The following is a 13,426-nucleotide window of genomic DNA, read 5'->3' as shown; positions in this document are numbered from 1 at the left end:
AAATTTATTTCTCTTCTTTAATTTTCTCACATATCATTCATCACATATTTATTGAGTGTCTATTATGTTCTGGTAACAGAATTGCAATAGTGAACCAGACATGTATAGTATCTATGTATAAGCAGTTTATAATCATGGAGAGGATACAGATGGTAAGAGGATACAGATGGCCATTAAAACATTGTGTGATAAGTGATAAATGTTCCTCTATTGGTGTTTGCTTAGCCTGTTGGACGTACAGAAACTGAATACAATCTCTCTTACACATGACAACCTTTCAATTATTTTAAAACAACAGTGAAAGTTTCTACCCCTTCCCTTCTGTCTCCTGTTTCAATCTGCAGTGTTTTGCTCTCACTTCTCTTTTCCAGGCTATATATTTTATATCTCTAATTTTTATTTTATGTTATGTGAGTCTTTATTCTTTAAAACAGTTTTTACATGTATCCTGTAAATATGGACAGTTGTTTTTTATCAAGTTTTAAAAATACATTACTTAACAAAAATTTTTTTTAATTGGCTTGGTCACATATTTGGGATATCATTTGGTACCTTTAGGACCATTTAAAAATACAATACCTTGTGGTAGGTAACCTTCAAGATGGTTCCTAATGATCATTGCCTCCTGGAATTTACCCTATACCTCCAGTGTGGGCTTGACCTAGAATATGGCAAGTGATGGATATCACTTCTGAGATTAGGTTACAAAGATACCAAAACTTCCACCTTGCTTGCCCACTCTGCACCTTTGTGTGCTTGCTCTGATGAAAGCCAGCTGCCATGTTGTGAGCTGCCCTGTGGAGAAGCCCATGTGCTGAGGAACTGAGGGAGGCCTTCTCAACAGCCAGTAGGGAACTGACACCCTAGTTTAACAGCCCACAAGGAACTGAATCCAGCCAGTACTATGTGAGAGAGTTTGGAAGCAGATTCTCCCCCTGTCAAGGTTTCAGATGAGACCACAGTTCCATTCCACACCTTGATTCCATCCTGTGAGAGACTTTATGACAGAGGCATGCAGCTAAAGTGCACCAATATTTCAGACTCTGAGATAATTAACATTTACTGTTTTAAGGCACTAAGTTACATGCATGTAATCTGATAAGTACAAAATTATATTCTCTCTTTTCCTCAGCATTGTTCTTATATAGGGTGAATTTCTGGCAGCCATTTTATGCTGTGGGCTCAAACAGTCAACTCAAGCTCCTCCACAGTTCTCACTTGAATTTTTTCTGTTTTTAATTTTTAATTTTTATGGGTAGATAGTGGATATATATATTTATGGGGGTACATGTGACATTTTGATACGGGCATGCAATGCATAATCACATAAGGGTAGATGGGGTATCTGTCGCCTCAAGTATTTATCCTTCATGTTACAAACAATCCAATTATACTCTTTTAGTTATTTTAAATTGTTTTGAGTTATTTTTAAGCTATATCTTCAGTACTTTTGAAGTTGTTTCTTGTTTTTATTTTTGTTTTTAAAATAAAAACTAAATGCTGCACTTAACATCCTGTTATTCACAATCTCATTTTATTTAGCTTATCACCTCAGCTTACCAAGATACTTAGAAATCCCACTTGTCATTAAATATATTAATTTCTGCTTAATTTTGTGTTTTTCTTAAATGTATAAGCATAACATGCCATTTCCTATGTCTGTTAAAATAATGATTGACCTCACAGGTCTATGTATAATGAGCATATCACTAGAAACTTATCTTCATATGCCATTGTTCTTTGAGTCTCTTAATATTTCATATAAGTTCATTTTATCTACAGAGGATTACAAAAAAATTGATAACTAGAGTACTATGGAAACCTATTCTCCACGAATACCTGGAGATAATGTTAAAATTACACTTCTTGTTGGTTTTGTCATTCTTCTTAATACAATACTAGACTCATGGGAGATACAAATAAAAAAATTTCTATGAGCCAGAACCAAAGAGAGAACTAAAACTCAGAGTGATATACATACAATCTGTCTTTGCAGCTGTCTTGGGGAGATGGAGAACCAGTAAGAGATAGATACTTGTGTATTAACATGCACTTGGGGACAAGAAATAAGGCCCAGGGCCTGAGTGAGATGAAAAATTGAAACTGAGATTTCCATAAAAGGCTGAATCTCATGAAGGACTGTACCCCCATAAAAAGAGGAACAAGACTTTCCACTAATTGGCCCTGAAGACTACAGGGAAATTTATTCCTGACCCCAACTCTGGATAGAGGATGGAATTTTACCTTGATAAATCAAAACCTGAAATGAAAACTTTTGAGTTTGGAATATAAATTTTAACAGATTATAACATGCTGGAATTCCATGTTAAGAAATTAACATAAAGTGGGTCCTTGGCCAATCAGACACCACGGTTACTTTCTAGAAACAAATGCAGGCTCTTTTCAGTAAGAAAAATTGCACAAAGGCCCTGCAACAAAAACAAGCACTGCTTAAGATGAATTCTTCATTTTTTTTTAATTGTAAAACTAACAAGCAATCAATCTACCATGAGTAAATATTAGCAGATATCACAAACAGGATGATTAGAGTACCAAGAATCTTAGATAATAATCAACAAAGGGAAAGAAGCCATAACACAATATGTTAAATGATTGAAGAAAAAAGTTTCAGAAACAACAAGGTAATAAAACGATTGTGGAAAAAACAGGAAGATTTTTAAGAGAACCAAATAGAACTTTTGGATAGGAAAAATATAGTCATTGAAATAAAAAAATCAGTGGGTAGATTAGATTTATTAGACACAGACAAATTCATCTGCCACACAGAGTGGCAGATGAATTCGATGTCCACAGAACAACATTTTTAAGGCTTTTTTTTTTTTTTTTTTTTGGTGACAGGGCCTCACTCAGTCGCCCAGGATAGAGTGCAGTGGTGTGATCTCAACTGACTGCAACCTCTGCCTCCTGGTCTCAAGAAGTCCTCCCACCTCACCTCCCAAGTAGCTGGGACTACAGGTGTATGCCACCACACCTGGCCAAGTTCTATATTTTTTGTAGAGATGAGGTTTTGCCATGTTGCCCAGGCTGGTCTCAAACTCCTAAGCTCAAGCAATCCACCAACCTTGGCCTCCCAAAGTGCCGTGATTACAGGCAAGAACCACTGTGCCCAGCCCATTTTTAAAGTTCTAAAAGAAGAAAAAACTTCCAACATAGACTTATATACCCAGAGAAAATATCTTTCAAAAACTTAAGTAAAAATAAACATTTTTTTGGACACACAAAAACAAAAAATTCATCATTCATAGATCTTTACTAAAAGAAATGTTAAAGGAAGTCTTTCCGGGGAAAAAGAAAATGATGCCAAAAGAAACTATGTGTCTACTCAAAAGAAAGAACAGTTTTAAAAATGGGAACTGAAAGGTTTTTTTTCATATATTGTATGAATCTCTTTAAAAGACAATTGACTTTTAAGTTAAAGACCAAGTAGCAAGGGGTTAATAATATATGTAAATTAAAATGTGCGACAATAGTACAAAGGCCAGAGAAATGGAAGTATACTATTGTAGGTTCTAGAATACTACACGTGAAGAAGTATAATAGCACTTGGAGGAAGACTGTGATAACTTAAAGATATATACTATTAACCCTAAAATGGAGGAACAGCTCCAGTCTCCAACTCCCGGTGTGAGCGACACAGAAGACCGGTGATTTCTGCATTTTCAACTGAGGTACTGGGGGTCATCTCACCGGGGAGTGCCGGACAATCGGTGCTGGTCAGCTGCTGCAGCCCGACCAGCGAGAGCTGAAGCAGGGCGAGGCATTGCCTCACCTGGGAAGCGCAAGGGGGAAGGGAATCCCTTTTCCTAGCCAGGCGAACTGAGACACACAACACCTGGAAAATCGGGTAATTCCCACCCCAATACTGCGCTTTAAGCAAACGGGCACACCAGGAGATTATACCCACACCTGGCCGGGAGGGTCCCACGGCCATGGAGCCTCCCTCAGTGCTAGCACAGCAGTCTGCGATCTAACCGCAAGGCAGCAGCGAGGCTGGGGGAGGGGTGCCCGCCATTGCTGAGGCTTAAGTAGGTAAACAAAGCCGCTGGGAAGCTGGAACTGGGTGGAACTCACAGCAGCTCAAGGAAACCTGCCTGTCTCTGTAGACTCCACCTCTGGGGACAGGGCACAGCTAAAAAACAACAGGGGAAGCAGCAGAGGCCTGTGCAGACCCGAACGACTCTGTCTGACAGCTTTGAAGAGAGCAGTGGATTTCCCAACACGGAGGCTGAGAACTGAGAACGGACAGACTGCCTGCTCAAGTGGGTCCCTGACCCCTGAGTAGCCTAAGTGGGAGACATCCCCCACTAGGGGCAGTCTGACACCTCACACCTCACAGGGTGGAGTACACCCCTGAGAGGAAGCTTCCAAAGTCAGAATCAGACAGGTACACTCGCTGTTCAGCAATATTCTATCTTCTGCAACCTCTGCTGCTGATACCCAGGCAAACAGGGTCTGGAGTGGACCTCAAGCAATCTCCAACAGACCTACAGCTGAGGGTCCTGACTATTAGAAGGAAAACTATCAAACAGGAAGAACACCTATACCAAAACCCCATCAGTACGTCACCACCATCAAAGACCAGAGGCAGATAAAACCACAAAGATGGGGAAGAAGCAGGGCAGAAAAGCTGGAAATTCAAAAAATAAGAGCGCATCTCCCCCTGCAAAGGAGCGCAGCTCATTGCCAGCAACGGATCAAAGCTGGTCAGAGAATGACTTTGACGAGATGAGAGAAGAAGGCTTCAGTCCATCAAACTTCTCAGAGCTAAAGGAGGAATTACGTACCCAGCGCAAAGAAACTAAAAATCTTGAAAAAAGAGTGGAAGAATTGATAGCTAGAATAATTAATGCAGAGAAGGTCATAAAGGAAATGACAGAGATGAAAACCATGACACGAGAAATATGTGACACATCCACAAGCTTCAGTAACCGACTTGATCAACTGGAAGAAAGAGTATCAGCGATTGAGGATCAAATGAATGAAATGAAGCGAGAAGAGAAACCAAAAGAAAAAAGAAGAAAAAGAAATGAACAAAGCCTGCAAGAAGTATGGGATTATGTAAAAAGACCAAATCTAAGTCTGATTGGGGTGCCTGAAAGTGAGGGGAAAGTGGAACCAAGTTGGAAAACACTCTTCAGGATATCATCCAGGAGAACTTCCCCAACCTAGTAGGGCAGGCCAACATTCAAATTCAGGAAATACACAGAACACCACAAAGATACTCCTCGAGAAGAGCAACTCCAAGACACATAATTGCCAGATTCACCCAAGTTGAAATGAAGGAAAAAATCTTAAGGGCAGCCAGAGAGAAAGGTCGGGTTACCCACAAGGGAAGCCCATCAGACTAACAGCAGATCTCTCGGCAGAAACTCTACAAGCCAGAAGAGAGTGGGGGCCAATATTCAACATTCTTAAAGAAAAGAATTTTCAACCCAGAATTTCATATCCAGCCAAACTAAGTTTCATCAGTGAAGGAGAAATAAAATCCTTTACAGATAAGCAAATGCTTAGAGATTTTGTCACCACCAGGCCTGCCTTACAAGAGACCCTGAAGGAAGCCCTAAACACGGAAAGGAACAACCGGTACCAGCCATTGCAAAAACATGCCAAAATGTAAAGACCATCGAGGCTAGGAAGAAACTGCATCAACTAACGAGCAAAAAAACCAGTTAATATCATAATGACAGGATCAAGTTCACACATAACAATATTAACCTTAAATGTTAATGGACTAAATGCTCCAATGAAAAGACACAGACTGGCAAACTGGATAAAGAGTCAAGACCCATCAGTCTGCTGTATTCAGGAGACCCATCTCACATGCAGAGACATACATAGGCTCAAAATAAAGGGATGGAGGAAGATCTACCAAGCAAATGGAGAACAAAAAAAGCAGGGGTTGCAATCCTAGTCTCTGATAAAACAGACTTTAAACCATCAAAGATCAAAAGAGACAAAGAAGGCCATTACATAATGGTAAAGGGATCAATTCATCAGGAAGAGCTAACTATCCTAAATATATATGCACCCAATACAGGAGCACCCAAATTCATAAAGCAAGTCCTTAGAGACTTACAAAGAGACTTAGACTCCCATACAATAATAATGGGAGACTTCAACACTCCACCGTCGACATTAGACAGATCAACGAGACAGAAAGTTAACAAGGATATCCATGAATTGAACTCATCTCTGCACCAAGCGGACCTAATAGACATCTATAGAACTCTCCACCCCACATCAACAGAATATACATTCTTCTCAGCACCACATCGCACTTATTCCAAAATTGACCACATAATTGGAAGTAAAGCACTCCTCAGCAAATGTACAAGAACAGAAATTATAACAAACTGTCTCTCAGACCACAGTGCAATCAAACTAGAACTCAGGACTAAGAAACTCAATCAAAACCACTCAACTACATGGAAACTGAACAACCTGCTCCTGAATGACTACTGGGTACATAACGAAATGAAAGCAGAAATAAAGATGTTCTTTGAAACCAATGAGAACAAAGATACAACATACCAGAATCTCTGGGACACATTTAAAGCAGTGTGTAGAGGGAAATTTATAGCACTAAATGCCCACAAGAGAAAGCTGGAAAGATCTAAAATTGACACTCTAACATCACAATTAAAAGAACTGGAGAAGCAAGAGCAAACACATTCAAAAGCTAGCAGAAGGCAAGAAATAACTAAGATCAGAGCAGAACTGAAGGAGATAGAGACACAAAAAACCCTCCAAAAAATCAATGAATCCAGGAGTTGGTTTTTTGAAAAAATCAACAAAATTGACAGACCGCTAGCAAGACTAATAAAAAGAAAAGAGAGAAGAATCAAATAGATGCAATAAAAAATGATAAAGGGGATATCACCACAGACCCCACAGAAATACAAACTACCATCAGAGAATACTATAAACACCTCTATGCAAATCAACTAGAAAATCTAGACGAAATGGATAATTTCCTGGACACTTACACTCTTCCAAGACTAAACCAGGAAGAAGTTGAATCCCTGAATAGACCAATAGCAGGCTCTGAAATTGAGGCAATAATTAATAGCCTACCAACCAAAAAAAGTCCAGGACCAGATGGATTCACAGCTGAATTCTACCAGAGGTACAAGGAGGAGCTGGTACCATTCCTTCTGAAATTATTCCAATCAATTGAAAAAGAGGGAATCCTCCCCAGTTCATTTTATGAGGCCAACATCATCCTGATACCAAAGCCTGGCAGAGACACAACAAAAAAAGAAAATTTTAGACCAATATCCCTGATGAACATCAATGCAAAAATCCTCAATAAAATACTGGCAACCGGATTCAGCAGCACATCAAAAAGCTTATCCACCACGATCAAGTGGGCTTCATCCCTGGGATGCAAGGCTGGTTCAACATTCGCAAATCAATAAACGTAATCCAGCATATAAACAGAACCAAAGACAAGAACCACATGATTATCTCAATAGATGCAGAAAAGGCTTTTGACAAAATTCAACAGCCCTTCATGCTAAAAACGCTCAATAAATTCAGTATTGATGGAACGTACCTCAAAATAATAAGAGCTATTTATGACAAACCACAGCCAATATCATACTGAATGGGCAAAAACTGGAAAAATTCCCTTTGAAAACTGGCACAAGACAGGGATGCCCTCTCTCACCACTCCTATTCAACATAGTGTTGGAAGTTCTGGCTAGGGCAATCAGGCAAGAGAAAGAAATAAAGGGTATCCAGTTAGGAAAAGGAGAAGTCAAATTGTCCCTGTTTGCAGATGACATGATGGTATATTTAGAAAACCCCATTGTCTCAGCCCAAAATCTCCTTAAGCTGATAAGCAACTTCAGCAAAGTCTCAGGATACAAAATCAATGTGCAAATATCACAAGCATTCTTATACACCAGTAACAGACAGAGAGCCAAATCAGGAGTGAACTCCCATTCACAATTGCTTCAAAAGAATAAAATACCTAGGAATCCAACTTACAAGGGATGTAAAGGACCTCTTCAAGGAGAAGTACAAACCACTGCGCAATGAAATAAAAGAGGACACTAACAAATGGAAGAACATACCATGCTCATGGATAGGAAGAATCAATATCGTGAAAATGGCCATACTGCCCAAGGTTATTTATAGATTCAATGCCATCCCCATCAAGCTACCAGTGAGTTTCTTCATAGAACTGGAATAAACGGCTTTAAAGTTCATATGGAACCAAAAAAGAGCCCTCATTGCCAAGACAATCCTAAGTCAAAAGAACAAAGCTGGAGGCATCACGCTACCTGACTTCAAACTATACTACAAGGCTACAGTAACCAAAACAGCATGATACTGGCACCAAAACAGAGATATAGACCAATGGAACAGAACAGAGTCCTCAGAAATAATACCACACATCTACAGCCATCTGATCTTTGACAAACCTGAGAGAAACAAGAAATAGGGAAAGGATTCCCTATTTAATAAATGGTGCTGGCGCGGTGGCTCAAGCCTGTAATCCCAGCACTTTGGGAGGCCGAGACGGGTGGATCACGAGGTCAAGAGATCGAGACCATCCTGGCTAACACGGTGAAACCCCGTCTCGACTAAAAAATACAAAAAACTAGCCGGGCGAGGTGGCGGGCGCCTGTAGTCCCAGCTACTCGGGAGGCTGAGGCAGGAGAATGGCGTAAACCCGGGAGGCGGAGCTTGCAGTGAGCCGAGATCGCGCCACGGCACTCCATCCTGGGTGACAGAGCGAGACTCTGTCTCAAAAAAAAAAAAAATAAAAATAAATAAATAAATAAATAAATGGTGCTGGGAAAATTGGCTAGCCATAAGTAGAAAGCTGAAACTGGATCCTTTCCTTATTCCTTATACGAAAATTAATTCAAGATGGATTAGAGACTTAAATGTTAGACCTAATACCATAAAAACCCTAGAAGAAAACCTAGATAGTACCATTCAGGACATAGGCATGGGCAAGGATTTCATGTCTAAAACACCAAAAGCAACGGCAGCAAAAGCCAAAATTGACAAATGGGATATGATTAAACTAAAGAGCTTCTGCACAGCAAAAGAAACTACCATCAGAGTGAACAGGCAGCCTACAGAATGGGAGAAAATTTTTGCAATCTACTCATCTGACAAAGGGCTAATATCCAGAATCTACAAAGAACTCAAACAAATTTACAAGAAAAAAACAACCTCATCAAAAAGTGGGCAAAGGATATGAACAGACATTTCTCAAAAGAAGACATTCATACAGCCAAAAGACACATGAAAAAATGCTCATCATCACTCGCCATCAGAGAAATGCAAATCAAAACCACAATGAGATACCATCTCACACCAGTTAGAATGGCAATCATTAAAAAGTCAGGCAACAACAGGTGCTGGAGAGGATGTGGAGAAATAGGAACACTTTTACACTGTTGATGGGATTGTAAACTAGTTCAACCATTATGGAAAACAGTATGGCAATTCCTCAAGGATCTAGAACTAGATGTACCATATGACCCAGCCATCCCACTACTGGGTATATACCCAAAGGATTATAAATCATGCTGCTATAAAGACACATGCACACGTATGTTTATTGCGGCTCTATTCACAATAGCAAAGACTTGGAATCAACCCAAATGTCCATCTGTGACAGACTGGATTAAGAAAATGTGGCACATATACACCATGGAATACTATGCAGCCATAAAAAAGGATGAGTTTGCATCCTTTGTAGGGACATGGATGCAGCTGGAAACCATCATTCTTAGCAAACTATCACAAGAAGAGAAAACCAAACACCGCATGTTCTCACTCATAGGTGGGAACTGAACAATGAGATCACTTGGACTCGGGAAGGGGATCATCACACATCGGGGCCTATCATGGGGAGGGGGGAGGGGGGAGGGATTGCATTGGGAGTTATACCTGATATAAATGACGAATTGATGGGTGCTGATGAGTTGGTGGGTGCAGCACACCAACCTGGCACAAGTATACATATGTAACAAACCTGCACGTTATGCACATGTACCCTAGAACTTAAAGTGTAATAAAAAAAAATTAAAAAAAAAAAGAAAATGTCCCATATATAGATATACCACATTTTGTTTATCCATTCATCAGTTGATAATCATTTGTGCTGATTCCATATCTTGGCTATTATGAATAATGCTATTATAAATATTGATGTACACATTTTTGCGTCGACATATGTTTTCATTTTTCTTGGGTGTATACCTAGGAGTATAACTGATGGATCAAATGATAGCTCCATGTATACATTTTTGAGGAACCACCATGCTGCTTTCCAAACTAGCTGTACCATTTTATATTCCTACCGGCAGTTTAGAAGGGTTCAAAAATTTTCACATCTTATTACCACTTGTTATTCTCTGACTTTTGATTATAACCAACCAAGTGAATGTGAAGTGGCATCTCATTGTGGTTTTGATTTGGATTTTCCTGATGACTAAAAATATTAAACATCTCTTCATGTTCCTTTTGGCCATTTGTCTTTGTTGAAAAAAAAGTCCCTTCTAACCATTTTTCAACTGGGTTATGTGTCTTTTTATTATTGAATTATACAAGTTATTTCCATATTCTTGACATGATCTCCCTATCAGATATGTTTTGCAAATAATTTCTGTCATTCTGAGGGTTGTCTTTTCACTTTTTTGATAATATCCTTTGAAGCACAAAGGGTTTTAATTTTGATAGTCTAATTAATGTATTTTTTCTTTTGATGTTCATTCTTTTAGTAATGTATCTAGAAAACCATTGCCAAATCCAAGGTCATGAAAATTTATCCTTACGTTTTCTTCTAAGAGTTTTATAGTTTCAGCACTCATATTTAATTATTTGACACACTTCAAGTTGATTTTCATATGGAGTATGAGGTAGTAGTCCAAATTTATTCTTTTTTCTGTGACTTTCCAGTTGTCTCAGCACCATTTATTGAACAAACTGTTCTCTCCTCATTGAATGGTCTTAGCACCCTCAGTGAAAATCAATTGACCACAGACATATGGGTTTCTTTCTGGACTCTTGATGCTATTCCATGGATCTATATGCATATTCTTTTTTTTTTTTTTTTTTTTTGAGACGGAGTCTTGCTCTGTCGCCCGGGCTGGAGTGCAGTGGCCGGATCTCAGCTCACTGCAAGCTCCGCCTCTCGGGTTTACGCCATTCTCCTGCCTCAGCCTCCCGAGTAGCTGGGACTACAGGCGCCCGCCACCTCGCCCGGCTAGCTTTTTTTTTGTATTTTTTAGTAGAGACGGGGTTTCACTGTGTTAGCCAGGATGGTCTTGAACTCCTGATCTCATGATCCGCCCGTCTCGGCCTCCCAAAGTGCTGGGATTACAGGCTTGAGCCACCGCGCCCGGCCTTTTTTTCTTTTTTTTGAGACGGACTCTCGCTCTGTCACCCAGCCTGGAGTGCAGTGGCCGGATCTCAGCTCACTGCAAGCTCCGCCTCCAGGGTTTATGCCATTCTCCTGCCTCAGCCTCCCGAGTGGCTGGGACTACAGGCGCCCGCCACCTCGCCCGGCTAATTTTTTGTATTTTTTAGTAGAGACGGGGTTTCACCGTGTTAGCCCAGATGGTCTCGATCTCCTGACCTCGTGATCCACCCGTCTCGGCCTCCCAAAGTGCTGGGATTACAGGCTTGAGCCACCGCGCCCGGCCTAATCTATATGCATATTCTTATGCCAATATTGTCTTGATTACTATTGCTTCATAGTAAATTTTGAAATTGGGAAGTGCACCTCCTCCCACTTTGTTCTTCTTTTTTAAAATTACTTTGGCTATTTTAGGTCCTTTGAGTTTCCATATGCATTGTAGGATCTACAAAGAAGCCAGTTGGGATTACCATGGGGGTTGTGTTGAATCGATAAATCAGTTTGGGGAATAATGCCATCTTAGCAATATTAAGTCTTCCAATCCATGAATACAGGATATATTTCTGTGTACTTAGATTTTTAATTTTTTCCAAGAATGTTTTGTAGTTTTCAGAGTATTAGTATCACACTTCTTTTGTTAAATTTATTCCTAAGAATTTTATTTCTTTTGAGGTTATTGTAAATGAAATTGTTTACTCTATTTCATTTTTGGACTGTTTATTGCAAGTGCAAAAATGTAATTGATTTTTAAATATTGATTTGTATGTCACAATCTAGCTGAGACTGTTAGTCACAGATTTTTAGTGGATTATTTAGAATTATATAATATATATATATAAAACTATGTCATCTCAAATAGAGATAGTTTTATTTCTTTTTTTTTTTTTTTTTTTTTGAGGCGGAGTCTTGCTCTGTCGCCCAGGCTGGAGTGCAGTGGCCGGATCTCAGCTCACTGCAAGCTCCGCCTCATGGGTTCCCGTCATTCTCCTGCCTCAGCCTCCCAAGTAGCTGGGACTACAGGCGCCCGCCACCTCGCCCGGCTAGTTTTTTTGTATTTTTAGTAGAGACAGGGTTTCACTGTGTTAGCCAGGATGGTCTCGATCTCCTGACCTTGTGATCCGCCCGTCTCGGCCTCCCAAAGTGCTGGGATTACAGGCTTGAGCCACCGCACCCGGCGATAGTTTTATTTCTTAATAATCCCCTTTAAAGTAATTATTTAAAATGTTTTGGCCTTAAGTGAAGCAGTTGCAGGTACTATATTCAGATGTAAGAATTTAGCTATCTGGATTTGTCATCTGGTGAAAATCTAGTTTTCACTAATACAGTCATATGTTGCTTACCAACAGGGATAGATTTTGAGAAATGAATTGTTAGGTGGTTTTGTCATTGAGCAAACATCATAGAGTGCACTTACACAAACCTAGATGGTCTAGCGTCCTACACACTTAGACTCTATGGTATAGCCTATTGCTCCCGGGGCCACAAACCTGTACGTGTTACTCTACTGAATATTGTAGGCAATTGTAACACAATGGTAAGTATTTTTGTATCTAAACATATCTAAACATTAAAAAAATTAGTAAAAATGTAGTTTTATAATCTTACAGGGCTACCATTGTATATGTGATCCATGATTGTCTGAAATGTTGTTATAAAGTACATGATGTATATGATTATCTCTAAGAAAATACTCTCTTTTTCCTTCTTTTTGTTTTCTCTTCTTTAATATAAATTGTTTGGACAATTGTTTCCTTTGACTACTATACTTCTACATAGTAAAGCTCTTACTTTCCTGCTAAAATAAAGATGTTATTACTATTTTTTAAAAAAAAAAAAAACCCTAAAATGACTTTCTTTTTTTTTGTTTTGTTTTTTGTTTTTTTTGGAGTCAGAGTCTTGCTCTGTTACCCAGGTGGGAGTGAAGCGGCACAAGCAGTTGTGGGCACCCCCCAGGTTCAAGCGATTCTCCTGCCTCAGCCTCCCAAGTATCTGAGATTACAGGCACCTGCCACCACACCC

At 39.6% G+C, this 13,426-nt stretch overlaps 1 protein-coding gene across 5 annotated transcripts in view; it reads left to right on the top strand.

Annotated features, from left to right (window-relative positions):
• The window catches only part of WDFY2 (WD repeat and FYVE domain containing 2), a 193,148-nt gene that overhangs the window by 116,878 nt on the left and 62,844 nt on the right, over window positions 1–13,426 (top strand). The window lies entirely within an intron of this gene.

Source organism: Trachypithecus francoisi, unplaced genomic scaffold, assembly GCF_009764315.1.
Source record: "Trachypithecus francoisi isolate TF-2019V2 unplaced genomic scaffold, Tfra_2.0 Lachesis_group18, whole genome shotgun sequence".
NCBI lineage: Eukaryota > Metazoa > Chordata > Mammalia > Primates > Cercopithecidae > Trachypithecus > Trachypithecus francoisi.
Note: the sequence above shows the minus strand (reverse complement) of the source record. Positions and strands in the feature narration are given on the sequence as shown.